General features: G+C 37.4%; 1 long non-coding RNA gene across 1 annotated transcript; it reads right to left on the bottom strand.

Annotated features, from left to right (window-relative positions):
• Positions 1 to 4,279: 4,279 nt before the first annotated feature.
• On the bottom strand, positions 4,280 to 10,769 carry LOC122189713. Its single transcript, XR_006181937.1, has 3 exons — positions 10,688 to 10,769; positions 6,691 to 6,759; positions 4,280 to 5,079 (listed from the first exon to the last, which is right to left on the bottom strand). It is a non-coding gene; the product is annotated as an uncharacterized LOC122189713 (long non-coding RNA).
• Positions 10,770 to 12,795: the final 2,026 nt, after the last annotated feature.

The following is a 12,795-nucleotide window of genomic DNA, read 5'->3' as shown; positions in this document are numbered from 1 at the left end:
GAACAGGGAAGTGATTGTCCCCCTGTACTCAGCTCTGGTGAGGCCACACCTTGAGCACTGTGTCCAGTTTTGGGCCCCTCACTGCAAGAACAACATCGAGGCCCTGGAGCGTGTTCAATGAAGGGCGACAAAGCTGGTGAGGGGTCTGGAGCACAGACCTTATGAGGAGCGGCTGAAGGAGCTGGGATTGTTCAGTCTGGAGAAGAGGAGGCTCAGGGGAGACCTTATTGGTCTCTATAACTACCTGAAGGGAGGTTGTAGTGAGCTGGGGGTCAGCCTCTTCTCTCTAGTAACTAGTGATAGGACTAGAGGAAATGGCTTCAAGCTGTGCCAGGAGTGATTAAGGCTGGACTTTAGGAAATACTACTTTTCTGAAAGAGTGGTCAGTCTCTGGAATGGGCTGCCCAGGGAGGTGGTAGTCACCGACCCTGAAGGTGTTCAAGGAAAGATTGGATTTTGTGTTGAGGGACATAGTTTAGTACTATTGGTGATAGGTGGATGGTTGGACTGAATGATCTTGAAGGTCTTTTCCAACCTTGGTGATTCTGTGATCCTGTGAAGAATAACAATACATTCTAAAAAAAAGAAATGTATCCTCAAATATTTGAAGCTGAATCTCATTCTTTCCAAAGACAGCCCCTGCTCTTCAGTATGAGCAGAGTTCTGTAACCATTGAACTGCAGACATTTGTCCTTTTTGCTTGTTTGCCTTTAGCCCTTCCTGATTGATCCCAGTAAGAGAGTCTGGGTGTATTACTCTCTTTACTCCTTTTCATGGTTTGACATTCATTTTCTCTCAATAGCTTTAAGACTCCCCTGCTCAGTGTCTAAGACATTCACCTTGTTTTTGATTGCATTTATGCATTTCCACTGACTTTGTAAGGATGGGTAGGTATCTCAGATGTTCTGAGTCAACTTACTAGGCCAAATTTTCAGGCGTTGTGATTCCTAAACTCACCACCAAAGCACAGACTGTGATTATTTTCTTTTGAGCTGAAACAACTCCTGCATTTGACATTATGGTATTTAAAGCATTTGAAGTTATATACATGAACTAAAAATGCAATTTTAAACAGATGCTCTTTTAAAATATCTATGAATAAATTTGCTTTGTAACTTGTCTTCTAAAATGTTTTTTGCATAGGGGAGTTCAAAGTTGTTGGAGCAGCAAAATAAGGAAGATTTTCTTATTGCTTGGGATCCAGTTCACTGGTCCAGCAGCTAGTAGGCATGATGAAATCAACTTCTGCTTTGTGCTGTTTCTTAGCATGTTTATCAATACAGGATAAGGGAAATAATTTCTAGAGCCTCAGATGCTCTTAAACTATTTTGCAGTCACTGTCAAAATAATTAGTTTCTTTAACTCTTCAGTTACATCATGCATGGTAAGGAAAAAGTGATTAGAGTCGAGAGAGAGTCCTTTGGAAAAATATCAAGGAGCATTTCTTCCAGTATAATGCATTGCCTAATATGTCAGCTACTCAGATTTCATTAAAGCTGATTCTATCTCATGTAAAGGTTTATAGAGAACTATGGCATGGCCAATGGTTACAAGATAAGCAGCTGACAAAACTATTTAACTACAAAACACTGTGCAGCTACTGGAACTGGCATTAAATGTTCACAATATTTCTTTGTCAACACCACTGCTCTTTTTTGCTTATGACTTTTTTTTCCTTAATAATGTTATTGAACTATAGAATCTCCTGGTTTTCTCACAGATTTAAAATGGACAGCTTGGATTTTCTGACTTTAAATATTCTAAGTACAGGGAGATTTTTAGAAGGTTTTTTTTTGTTTGTTTTTTAATTGCTACAAAACCAAGAATCACCAAAATCTGTATATAGTATTTAGAGAAAAGAAGCAAAGAACTCCTTTATTCTCCCTTTCCAGTAAAAGCACAGACTCTTGAAAATAAATGGCAAAATTTCAGTGGGCTTAACTTCAAATTGCTTTTATTAGCTATAGAAAATTTATATTTGGGGAAAATAAAAGAAAGCAGAACTTAAACACATACTCCTTCACTTTATTAATGAGAAAATGTGCGCACTCCAGCCTTTCACCCACTTGTAGCCCTACAGCACCACATTTTATGTAGTGACTGAACATATTCTTATAAGCCTATATAAACTCAGACTTTTGGATGGGAGAGATTTTCCCAGGGAAACTCTGCAAGGAAGGGAAATGATGTCCAGAAAGTGAACTATATAAAAGATTAAGGTAATTCAGTAGTTCCTTCTATTCATGCCACAGGCTTGCAGAAAGCAGATGTGAAAAGCAAAACTGACTTTAATGGAAACTTGTGAGATTTTTTATTCAACCCTCTCATTCCAAAGCTTAATAAAGCATTAATTATCCTGGCAAAATTTGACAGATATTTCAAAGACAGATTTAAAATTTGTACAGTCTCACTATCCATTCTAATCTGTTGCTATTCTTTCAAGAGTAGAATGGAAACAATATGGGACATTCTTTCTAGTACAATTTAGAAAATTAAATGGACAGTTGTGAAAATGTCTGGACAAATATTGTTTGCTTATTTAATTTCTGCGTATTCCTTTTGTATTCTTTTTCCTTTTGTATCTTTTCATTAAGAATGATTTATGAATTGTTATGGAGTACTTGAGATTTTGGGAACTTCTGTAGAAAAATGGATGCCTTATACTCTTAGGGTTAAGGATAAGAACTTCAGATCCCTAGTCGTTTGTTCAGAGACAATAGCTGAATTGTAAGGGGATTGTCTGACAACCGTATTAATATTCATGGACACATACATCAGATTGGTATTCATCTTGGCACATTCACAAACTCACGTGTGCAAAAAGCTTTTTCCTTTTTCATTTTTTTTTTAACTCGTGATTTTTGTGTGAAATATTATTGAATTATACAGGAAAGTACAAAAGTTTTTGTGTGAAAATATACTGTTTGCATACTTTCTGTTGAAGTAGTGTTTTGTATTTGTTCACAGCCATGTGCATTCACAGTACAGAGTACAATTTCTACTCCTGCTTGATCACAAGTTTTTAGAACTTAAATCTGGATTAGAATGAATTTTTCCTGGACCTTGTCTAAAGCAACCTGTCCTGGGAATTCCACTTACTAGAGTGAGAAAAGAATATTTAACAATATTACTAATGCTTATGTTCACAGTTAAGGACATTTTAATAACATGATGTGTGGGAACGCTGAAATCAGGAATTCAGTTCAAACATAATCAATTAATTAGTATATAGCATGAACATCTAACAGTATTAAATCCATAGAAATCTGGGAATAGTAAAAGGCAGAACATTCTCTATGCCATTTCCAAGAAGATGATGACATGATTAAACTTTGCAGAAATTGAAGTATAAGAAAGAAAATGTTAAGTATTTTAGGAAAAAATCATTCTCTCTTTTTTTCCTTTTTTTTTCCCAAACACAAGATGTTTTATGGCTGTCTTCAGTGCTCTTTGATCTGTGTCGAGTTTTTTTTTTGGCTGGGGAAGGTTTCTTTTCAGCAATCCTTGCTAAGTTCAGATTTATAAGTGGAGTACTGTTGGTCTCATTATTGGCCATTGCTTTTACCTAGGTTTGCACAAGCCTGCTGGCTTTTTTTTTTTTTTTTTTCTGTATTTCATTAGCTATAGAGATCTGTATAAACTCCTTGAACTTTACAGACTACTGCCACAAAGAACTTGTGAAAAAATTCCTTAAATTGAGCCTGAAGTTAAGATGGTTTCTCTGCGTCATGTGAGAGAAGATTTTATCATTCAAAAGTCTTTTCTATTACACTGGAATATACTCAAGGTCTACTATAAGATTGTTCCTCCCATTTCCACCAATAACTTGTACTGAATATAGCAGAAAACTTGTCTTAAAAGTGAGTATCAAAGAATATCACTACTCCCTAGTGGAATCAGGAGTACTATTTTTTTATTGTCAGACACAATGACAAATCATATCTCCCAGTCTCTCTTCTCTACTGAATTCTTATATCACATTTTTTCCCCACATATTTAATAATTTTTTACTTTCTGGTAAGTCTTTCATGTGACATTTTATCAGCTGTCATTCTATGAGTTTGATAACATATCCCATATCTTTCACTTCCTTCTATCAAGTACTTCCGTGATGGTAGAATAATTTGTTTGTTTTTAATTAAGCTAAATGTTAATAATATAATTGTAGAAGGCAAAGAATACTTCAGTAGCAGAAACCTTGAGAGTATGATCAACAAATTGAAATACTTTTCTTGCAAATTCTTGCAAAACTTGCAAAAAGTTTTTATTTGTACCAAGTTACTGCACATTGTAGACAAACTCATGAAAGAAATCTTCTGACACAACATCCTGCTCATTTTATGACCAGGGTGGTTTCAACTTAGCTTGTCATCACATGCCCACTACACTGCTCTTTCACTCACAAGACCACAAAGAAGGGGAAGGAAACATAACGAAAAAAACTGAACTGAAATGTGGGTTCAGATAAAGATAAGGGGTCATATTTACCATAATGAGCAAACTAATTGGTAAAATAACTCATCTTCAGTCTTGATTCTTCTACCTCCACTTGCCCTGAGTTGTAAAAAGAGATGGGGAACCAGAACTGTGGCCAGTTCATAACAGCTTTGCTGCCTCCTGTTCCTCTTTATGCTCATCCGGAGCCCCAGCATGGAGGTACCTATGTCAGTACTGACCTGATATAATAAGCATCCTTCCCATATTGGGCTTCAATTCCAACACAATGTGCAGTCTTTCAGGAACAGTTTGCTCCTATGTTGATACTCTATTGGGCCCTAGTTCCCATTAGGAAATCTGCTCCAGCTTGGGCTCCTTTCCACAGGTTGCAACTCCAGCCCAGGATCCACTCCTGTAGGGGCTCTCCACAGTCTGCGTCATCCTCCAGGACACATCTGCTGCTACACCTTGATCTCCACGGCTGCACATGGAGATTTGCTTCCTGTGGTGCCCATGGACTGCAGAGGGACAGCCTACTCCTCAGTGGACCTCTCCTGAGATGCAGGGAGCTTCTGCTCAGTGCCTAAATGTCCTAATTTCATCCAGGATTGAGTTGTTTTCTTTGGAGTTTCTTGTATGATGCTATGAATGAGAGAGACATTGTTGAATGAGAGAAGTGGCCAGTGCTCTACCTCTACACAGACTCCTGGATGGTGGTAAATGCCCCATGGGGATGGTTATGGTAATAGAAGAGAGCAACAGGCAGCGCAGAGGCAAACCCATTCAGGCTGCTTTACTATGGAAAGATGTTGCTGCCTGGGTAGAGAAAGATACATCATTGTAAAGATACATCAAGTAGATGCTCATGTATCCAACAGTTTTGCCACTGAATAAGATCAAAACAACCAGCAGATGGATCAAGATGCCAGGATAGAAGTGGTTCAGGTAGATCTGGATTGGCAACATAAGGGTGAACTATTTCCAGCTTGATGGGCCCATGATATTTCAGGCCATTAAGAAAGAAATGCAATGTATGAATGAGCTTGGGATTGAGGGGTGGACTTGACTATGGATACTATTGCACAGGTTATCCATAAAAGTGAAACAAATGCTGTAGTACTGTAGTTAAACAAGTGGATAAAACCTCTTTGGTATGGAAGACAATGGCTGAAATATAAATATAGGGTGGTCTGACAGGTGGATTATATCACACTTTCACAAACTTGCTATGACAGATGCCATGTGCTTATGTTGGTGGAAGGTTCTTGGTTCTAGGAGAAAAAAGATGCTAATAACACACCAATGTTCATAGTTGCTTCTAAACAGTGTTGTACAGAGCCAAGGCCATTCTCATTGAAGGGCTCAAGGAGCTGGAAGGGAACAGAATTAGGACCTCTGACTTAAACTGGCTAAAGGGATATTCCATACCATATGACATTAAATGGGAGGAGTTTTAAAGAGGGGTGGGAGTTCATCTCTTTCTCCTTTGTTGCTCAAGATTCAGCTGGGAATTGGTTAGGTGTGCACTATTATCCTGTTCCATGTATCTATCTTAGTAAATAGTTTTATCTCAACCAATTAGTTCTTTTCTGTTCTCTTTTTTTTTTTTTTTTTTTTTTTTTTTTTTTTTTTTAATTTTTTCCCCACCGAGAAGGGGAGGAGTGAGTGAACGTCTGTGTAGTGCTGAGCCAGCTGGTTAAACCACAACACTGGAGCACCTCCAGCCCTCCTGCATTGACCTTGGTGCCTGTGGGGCTGTTTCTCATTTCTCACTGCTCTCTCTCATCTGCTTTTATGCAATATGTTTTTCCCTTTCTTAAATCTGGTCTCCCAGAGGACACCAAGCATTGCTCTGCCCATTGCTGAGTCTCTTTGGAGCAGCTGGAGCTGGCTTTGATTTGACATGGACTAGTGCTGGGCTATCCTCACAGAGGCTTCCATTGCAGCCCCCTTAATACCAGAACCTTGCCATACAATGGATTTTCATCCAAATGCTAAATCTAAATGCTGAATGAGAGGTAGGTTCACACACAAGGCTGGGTGTAGCCACAATGCCCAGAAGAAAAAATTGCGTTGTGGCACTCTGAGCCTTCTTTATTGTCACTCATCTGGAAGATCATCAGTGTGATCAGAGACACTTTTGCCACCCTGGCATGTCAGCATGTCAGCTTCTGCTTAGCGTTTTACTTTTTTTTATCATTATTCTTATTTTTTTATTTTTATTGTCATGTAGAGATGAGAGGTTGTCTGTACCACTCAGAACCGTTCAGCAGCCTGCAGAGATCACGAAGACTGTCCTCTCTCTTGGAAGATATAAATTTCCTAAAAAGGAAGTATGGAAAGGAAACTTTATTTATTTTTTGAAAAGACAAATGTCGAACTGAGGATTGTGTGAAGGAGGAGAGGTAGACAACATTAAGCAACAAAATGACCAACAAACTCTATACAGATTACTTGCAAGGAAAACAAAGGCAAACACACTAAGAGGTAGAGATGGTTCGAAAAGAAGAGACTTCCTTGCTAATACTGAGCCAGTTTTAGATATTTTTACTACTTTGTCTTACATCTTTCCTCTGCAGGCCTGCTAATGTAGCAATAGCAATGTTTTAGGATCCTTCCATTTGATAGTAACAGGGTTGTTTGAAAGAGAAGGGCAATAACAAAAACATTCTCAGTTATATAAATATAACTGTTCTCCTTGTCAAATAATCTTAGTTAAGCCAGCTAAATGATTTCACAGCTATGTATTGGCTCTTTGATAAAAACAGAGAAAGTCTGCTTCCTAAAATTAATGCATCTAGCAATCAATATATTTGGCTGAAGCCAGGTAAATTGCCATCAAGTACTGCATAAATTCTTCTCCCAAGAAGGTCTCTGAATTGTAGTGTGCAGTTTTCAGGTGGTAATCTTAATCTCCAGAAGCTGCTAATCATGCTGTATCATGGGCACACAGGCATCCTCAGACCAACTGCAAGACTCATTCACAAGACTTAGAGAAAAAGCAGAGACACAGGGTGGCAAAGAACACAAGCAGTCAGAAGCAGTTTTCTGCTATTTAGTAGAGCTGCTCTGAAAGGAGAGGCAGAGCTGATGAATGGGTAAGAAATGCAAGTTGCTGACACCTGAAAGTGAAGACTGAAAGTTGATTCTGAGTCGTACTGCATTTCCTTTTCCTGTACTATGGCCTACACTCTGTAACAGGAACAAGGCACCCCAGTATCTTCCTCAGAAAAACAGTTATGTTGAGGAGAAACAGCACTCACTGGATCCTGGATGCTGGCATAAAAAACCTGCCTGACATTTAAGTCTCGTTATGCACCTAAGTCAAGAAACAGATGTAGTTCAGTCTCTTTAGCCAAGGGTCTGCTCTGGCATGAAGTCATACAGACTGATGTAGGGACTTTCTGAGCCCCTGTCAGTACAACTATGTTATTGACAGTCTGAGAAAAATGATGAATTATGTTATTTGAAGAACAAAATAAGTTTTACTTTTTCTTTTTTTTTTTCTTTTTAGCATAATTTTGCCAGTTTTAAATAAAGTAAGTAAAAAAGTTTGATTGATCCATTGTAAAGGAGTAATAAATGATATGTCATTATATGATGGGTAATCAAGAATCATACATCTCCTTTTTGGATCACTGTATTATTTTAAACAGATTGCAGAACTATTAGTTTCAAATACAATAACAATATCAATGTAAATCATAGAAATTGTTTTGTAATACTGAATTTGACTAATATTCCCAAATCAGTAAGCAGAACGTGATACAAGTACCAAGACAAATCAGGTAGTTAAAGAAAGGAAGAGAGTAAAAGCAACATGAAACAATGGTGTCTAATACTAAAAGCAATTAGAAAGACCAAATATATGAATTTCTCATTTCTTATGAAAGAAAAAGCCTTAAGTATGCAAGAAAAAAAATACAGCACAAAACCTCCGAATTTCTGTCTTAAATTTCAGTTACTTCTGGAAGAATCGGTTACAGTGCCCTTTCTCATGCACTGCTATAACAGTGTCAAATGAATTCAATGAGATAACTATTGCAATATGGCACTATCAGGAATGAGTCAGTGCAGAACTAGTGGATCCTGACTAGTTTGCAACCAACATCAAGGAAATGCCACAGGCAGGTCAGCTGCAAATTCTTTCTGAAGTATCTGGCAGTGTGGCTTTGACCAAGACAGAAGTCCCTAAGTATCGTAAAGATATTTTCTTATGTGAAAAGACAAAAAGTACCCTGCAGTAAGAGTAGTCCAGCAGCACCAGTAGAAAAAATCCAATCCCCTGAAAAAAAACCACCCCACTCCAGTTTGAACATTAAATTTTAGGGAGACAAGCTTTCATTTTTTTTCTTGTTACAGAAAAAAGAGTGAGTTTAAAAAAAAAAAAAAAAAAAAAAAAAAAAAGAAAGAAAGAAAGAAAGAAAGAAAAGAACAGGTGGAGAAAGAGAATAGACAATTTTAAAATTATGTAAAAATAATCAAGTAGATGTGCTTCCAGGCTTGTCCTCTCAGCTAAGAATGATTTTACATCCAGATTACAAAGACACTGACAATAGGGCTTAACAATGACAGTGCATGCATAACCCTAACCACGGCAGTTTGACTGGCATTTCAGTAATACTGTATGCAACTGAGAGCCTTCCAATCAGCCAGAACAGTGGGATCCACTGAGGAATCATGATCAAGTAGCTATTAGGCCAAGTGGTATTGTCAGAATTTCTCAATTTATGCAGCTTCTTTCAGATATCTGAGTCCTGAAGCTTCCAAATATCTAAAGGGTTCAATATCGAATAGAACATGTATTTAAGGAAAATTGTCCCCCAAATTACTATGCTATTGTCATTTGTTCTTTTCCAGATCACTTAAAGGGTAAAGTGGAGACTATTTTTAAAATTCAATATGAAAAAAATTACAACTGAAGTTTCTTTAGAAAAAAAAAGTTCATTTAACCAGCTGCATCTCTCTTTTGTACTCCGCTCAGATGTTAACTTGAATTACAGCTTCCAGCTTTCTCATGCATTTTTGTTGTTTGTCATTTGCGTTTTGGGAAACTTAGCACAGTTTTAGATTTGAACTGATTTGTACTCCTTTGGCCAAGCCTGAGGCCTTCCAAATTCTTCTGGAAAAATACCACATTCACAATCACTCTGGCAAGGTTCTGCTTGGACTTTTTTCAAGTAACACAAAAGCTGTGCAGCATGTTATTTAATACCTTATCCTTTTCTCATTGAAGTCTGCTGCAGAGCTCTGATTGACTTTGCTGGGAGCAAAAAAAGAACCCCAAATGCCAAACTGATTTGGTTACTGCTTTAATAAGGGGATTTTGCAGCATGTGGTATAATCAGTCTTTGTACAAGCTCAGCACTGGGAAAACTATGCACCCTGACAATCTGCTTTTCCCATGATCTGCTGGCCAATTCTTGCCTACCAGTGCATCCAGGAAGAAGTCTACACTCAATTTGTCTGTCTGCAGTACTACAAGTGCTTAGGACCACAGAGAGGAAATGACTCTTGGATCCCAGAAAAGCAAGTGCCTAACGTGAGAGTAAGTTAGCATTCTAAACACAAGATTTTGCATTTCTTATCTGGGTACACGTGTAGAAGCTTGTTACGACCTTTTGCTCAAATATTAAGGGAAAAGAACTGAGCAGTTTTTACAACTCAGATTAAAATTGCATTATACAAGCTGCAGCTGCATTGGGCAGATGAGAGTCATAAGCTCTTCATGTAGAAAGGAACTATATTTTGCCATAAAGGCAAAAAGAGAAGGAGCACTACTTGCAGTGATAAGCTATTGCATTGCAGCATTGTGGTCATGAAGGATATGCCATCAGTAACAGAAATCTTGTCTGTAGAAGGTATTATATCATTTATCTTGTTTTCTTATTAACTTCATGCAAATATGAAATCAGAGACTGCTGATCCAGTGCCACAAGGGCACATCACTTTCCCAAATGTGTAATAAAACTCACTTTATTTAATTTTATTTTCCATCTTCTAAAGACAGGATGAAAAAGTTAGAAAAATGTGGGTACCTCCAGTTAAAGAGGCATTTACATGTGTTCAGGGAGAAATGAAACCTGATAATCATTACTTTGGTGAGTGTGAATCAGCCATAAGCTGTGCTATGCTTGCTCATATATAGCTGCAAGCTGTATTAACTAGGGACAGTGGGGAAGCGTGACAGCTACAAGTAGTGCTGACTGAGAGGGAGCGACAGAGAACTGTGGATTTGGGATCCACTTACCACATTTAAAGTAACTACTCTTCAGTGAAGACACCATCTTCAGACTGTTCTTCCCTTTAGTGGGATTCACTTTGCCTCTCCTTCAGAGAAAACAGAAATGGGTTTTTAGGGACTGTTTTGTTCTATTAACAAACAAAATGATAAGGAAATGGCACAAAAGAGAATAAGTGAATTACCACAGGCTCTGTTGCTGCCAGGATGCCAGTCACAAACTGAAAGAAGTGTGATACTATTGGTAATCATGTAGAGACAGTCAGGGGAACAGTAAAACAAAATGAAAGTGCTTAGAAGAGGAAATATAGAAAGGGAGACTCATGGGGAAAAAAAAATAAATAATCAATAATTTTTAAATACTTATTAGTAAGGGACTTTACTGAATATTTTTAGTTGCAGATTCACATGGATGTTGACTGACATTTATGTATCTACAAAATACATCTTTCATTAATGTATTTGAAGTTTCCCAAACTCACATACATCATTTCAAAATGAGAAAAATATTATAAAAGGAATCATTAGCTTCATTCTTGAAATGATGTTATAGTTTTCTTTTATTATTGAGGACTTACCACTACTTCTAAGTCCTGATCTCCTAGCAGAACAGCATAACGTGTAGCTATGGTGGTTTTGCATAGAACTGAAGCTATATCATTATCTGGTCCATCTCTTAGATCAACTGAATAAGATTAAATGGAAGAAAAAAGAGAAGATTGGAAGGAATAGCACTGACTGTTTAGTCGTGTGGTTTGAATGTAACACTATTTGTTCACTAATTACCAGTTTAAAAGCGAGTGCAAGTAGATAAAAAGTGATCGGGCTTATTGATTTTCACACTGAAGCATAGTGGGAAGAGGGAGCAGTTAAATTCACTAATTCAATAAGAATCAACATTTCTTGTATGGAACAAATTTAATTATTGAAATAACTAAATAAATCAGGAAGATAACAGATAGCATTAGATGCTGACTTCAAGAGAATTTATAGTTAAGGATGTGAGCGACAGAGTCCAGGTCTGTGTCTCCATTTTAATAAAGTCAGTGTCACTAAGTTTTCTGTCCATCTTTGAATGGTGCCTTTCAGAAATATGTCTAAATACAAGTAGATTATCACACACCTGAAACACTAGAGAATGTGAAGTCAAAAGGAGGATACTCAATCAAAGGTCTGAATGGTCACTGTATGCTAGGCTGTATAGCAAGTTCCTATGATAAGTTTCCCACCCTTACTCTTGTGACATTTCCGAGGGACTTCACTGGAAATATATATGAAGCAAGACATACAGACTATTTGCCTACATGTAAGAATTGCAAAATATGTCATGTAATAATTAGAAACAATATTTTCTATCTCCCCATATCCAGATATTTTAGCATATTCTGAACAGGACTGCATTTGGCAATGCACATAGCCTGTTTGAAATGTCTCAACAAGTCTCCAGTACACAGACTGAGAGATGATAAAAATCTCCCACAGAATTATTTATCTGTACTGCACAGACTGAAGAAAGCTTTGTCCTTTTTATTTGGGACAGTTTAATCAGATGTCTTTGAATATGCTGGGTAGAATAAAGTAAGCTTAATAAACATGCACTGGCTGAAAACTTCTTTGTAATAGCTCAATATTTGTTTCCCTTTCTTTTCTTAATGCCTTTGAAAGAAACCATTTGAAGCTCTGAACTTCTCCTGCACTGAAGTGCGTGTAGAGATGAGAAGAAAAGCCAAGCTGACTATTGTGATCATGCTTTTCTTTTTGGTTTGAGAGATAAGGCTCCACAGAAATCTGCCTTGTGGTACTGAATTTAAGAAGATGAGCAAGGCAATGGCTTGAAACTTCAGGCTTTCAATAGTGTTGCTATATTTATATGAAGATACAATAATAGTAAGGAAAAAGCCTCTGCCCCAGTAAAAAACAGAGGAACTAATCCTCCACCACTGAGTACAATGGGAGTTTTGTTATTTACTTCAGTGGATTCAGAACATAGTATAGAGAATAGCATCCTCAGTTCAGCACACACAGAAATGAAGGTTAAAAAGACACCCATCATCAGTGCCCCCAATACTCAGATACTGGGATTTGTTAGTTTTTATACCACTTTTCTCTTTGTCTCC

This window comes from Lagopus leucura, unplaced genomic scaffold, assembly GCF_019238085.1.
Source record: "Lagopus leucura isolate 7727_CA_CO unplaced genomic scaffold, USGS_WTPT01 Super-Scaffold_100157, whole genome shotgun sequence".
Classification (NCBI taxonomy): domain Eukaryota; kingdom Metazoa; phylum Chordata; class Aves; order Galliformes; family Phasianidae; genus Lagopus; species Lagopus leucura.
The sequence above is the reverse complement of the archived record's forward strand: the minus strand, read 5'-3'. Positions and strand labels throughout refer to the sequence as shown.